Genomic DNA, 3,240 nt, shown 5'->3' with positions numbered 1-3,240 from the left:
GACTATAGAACAAGACTCCAAATTTGGAGCATGACTAGAGAAAAAATATATATATACAAACACATATACATATATATTTATGTTTATATATATATATATATATATACACACACACACGTGTGTGTGTCTTGACAGATAGATATCCCCCTCTATATATTCCTCTATAAATCAAAATAAAATAATGATCAGATAAAGAGCAAATCATATTTATTAATAAGAATTCTTATACCCTTAAAGAGTATTTTCAGAATAGGGTCCATATATGCAGCTATATCTCCAATTTTCCTTTTGTCTTCACTTATTCACCAATCTCACTTCTTGAGGTGAAGGTCATTCTGTCAGTTGATGGACCAGGGCCTCAGACTCCTCTATTCTTGGCATTATGGCATATCTTGACACTACAGTAGATCAAGTGAATTTTAATTCAGAGCAAGCACAAATATGTTGTACTTTTTACAAAGCTATGTTCTTTGATTCTATAATGGAGCATTAACAAGAAAAAAATATGATAGGAAGTTGTGAATCATCCTAATAGCTTACCTTTTCCACCATACCCTCATTAATTTTATACATTTTAAATATTTTAAATGTAATAAAATATAATAAAAGTCATATATATACTTCCCTGGATTAAGCACCGTGACCAAGTTACCACATTGGATTTGTCTCATTCTAAAGCTCCAGTTCATCTGGTGGCAGTTGCTGATGCCTATAATCCCAGCACTTTGGGAGGCCAAGGTGGGCAGATCATGAGGTCAGGAGTTTGAGACCAGCCTGACCAACGTGGTGTAATAAAATTACAAAATAAAATACAAAAACTAGCTGGGCATGGTAGTGGGCACCTGTAATCCCAGCTACTTGGGAGGCTGAGGCAGGAGAATCGTTTGAACCCAGGAGGCAGAAGTTGCAGTGAGCCAAGATTGCGCCATTGCACTCCAGCCTGGGCAACAGGGTGAGACTCCATTCCAAAATTAAATAAATAAAAAAACAAAAAAATAAAGCTCCAGTTCTTTCTGGGTCACTCTGGTCCTCAATATTGTCTTGTGCCTTAATAAAAACCAAATGTAATGATGTCCCCCAAGTACTTTAAGATCCGTAAATGTCTTTTTATGGATAATAATTTTATTGCTCTTACAATATCAGAATCAATATATTTCTCATGTATATTTTAATAGATTACATAATACATAATATGCATGTTGAGAGGTACATATCTTGAATTGTAAAATTATCTGTTTTGAATAGAAGTTCTTAACCTAAATAGACATAATGCTACAAGAAATATATTAACTGAGGAAGGACTTTGAAATTAAGCAACTGTTATACTTGTTCAAAGAATGTTTAAAGCAAAGGTATAGGCACATCCTGCCACAGAAGGCACTCCTAGTTTCGGTGAGTGAGGTCGACAGCAACCTTTTCTAAGACAGAACACTCCACTAGTGAGACAGCATGTTTAAAGGGCTCAGGATAGGGCTGAGTGGGGTGGGGCTCCCGGTGAGGAGGAAGTCTGTGCTACGATCAGATCAGTGCAAACCCTGTGTGGTGATTTTTTGTTCTAACAAATGTTTCTCACTGAGTCCTAACCCCGCCTCAGCTCTTTCCAGCTGGCTGGCCATGGTGGACACTAAGTATACTTGAGCTTCCTCCTCTTTCTTTTCTTAGGCCATTCTGAGTAGGTAAAAGTGTATTGTATTTCTAACATAGTGGTCAACAAATATGAAATAATTTCACTAAATATGTGTTGTGTGCATGTGTGTGTGTTTATGATTTTTTTATGTCCACAATTACATCTTCCAAGGACTAAAAGAAATCCAATCAGAGAGTCTCCTAAGCACAAACATTGAAGGAAGGTCTCCATAAGTTTACACCTTGTTGAGGCAACAAGAAATTAGGCCACATTTGAACAAGGAATTTGTTGAGAGAAGTATATTGATATCTTAAAAATAAATAATTGATTATTATTAATCAATTTATTCCAAGCCTTTTCCCCTTATAGAAGTCAATAATTTACAGAGATAATTGTGTCAATGATCAGTTTTTTTGTCTGCAAAATGAGAATATCTCCTTCGTAGGATTATTGAGAATCAGTATGATGATACATGTACACTAGTGTTCACTACGCACTCAGTAAACTGTAATTACTATTCCTTGTTTTATTCTTATTACTCTGGAATGGCCAGTCCTTTATGCTCTCATTAGCATCTGTTCTCCCAGGTCTCTGTCAGCCTCATCTCTCTGACACAGAGGGAGCTGAGCCTTTCTCAGCCAAGATTCAATATATGGGGCCCGATGACACTGATCACCTCAATTTAATCCCAATCACTGTGGTGATGCTGCACATGAATGATAGGTGTTAGCACAAAACGAAAGACACAAGTATGCATTCTCTTCAAGGAGAAGGGGGACCTCAAAGCCATGCCTCAGGCCACTGGAAGAACTGAAGATGTCTCCCTGGGTTCCAGGAATGCTGCTTGTCATGCCCACACAGCCTCTTACCAATTTTGAGCTCTTTCTCAGCCCTGATGGCAGGCCATGGTAGGCACTAAATGTATCTGAGCTCCTTCCTCTTGGGCAGATGCTAAGTATGTTTGAGCTTCCTCCCATGTGGGCAAACACAGAGCTCCAGTCTTCTGATGACAGCAAGCTCCACACCAAGCATGGCTTCCCCACAACACATGCCAAGCACCTGGAAGTGTCCAGGCAGAATCCCCCTGACAGTGCAGTCCCTCCCTAACGCCTGCTGGAACCGTTTGCTTTCACTAGAACCTCCACCTGGAGGCCTGCCCATGTGAATTCAGCAGATACTATGACATGCCCATACTGCTGACTGAGTGTGGTGTCCTTTGGCACTGATGGCCAGGTATGCTTGTGACAGGAGGACTGCTGGGGATGGATGGTGGGGGACAGCTGGAGCAGAGCAGAAATCCATACTCATTAACTGGGGACAGAACAATCCATTAGAGGCTTAGAGCAATCCTAAATGTGAGTATAAATGTGAATGATCTCCAGATCAATCAATTAATTGGAGAGGCAGCTCCAGATCTGAAATTTCAAATGGAAACCACAAGGGACAAAGTGAAATACAGCCTGGAAGAATATGAGTTATCTTCAGTAATTAACTACATAAATATCAAATATCTGTCTTACTTAAACCTGTGTAGACATGGCTTTAGATAAATTTAATCTTTGATGTTTTCTGTGCACTTTTATTCTTGTCTTTTTTTTTTTTTTTTTTTTTTT

Source organism: Cebus imitator, unplaced genomic scaffold (genome assembly GCF_001604975.1).
Source record: "Cebus imitator isolate Cc_AM_T3 unplaced genomic scaffold, Cebus_imitator-1.0 Scaffold4, whole genome shotgun sequence".
Taxonomy (NCBI): Eukaryota; Metazoa; Chordata; class Mammalia; order Primates; family Cebidae; genus Cebus; species Cebus imitator.
This window is presented reverse-complemented; position numbering follows the sequence as displayed.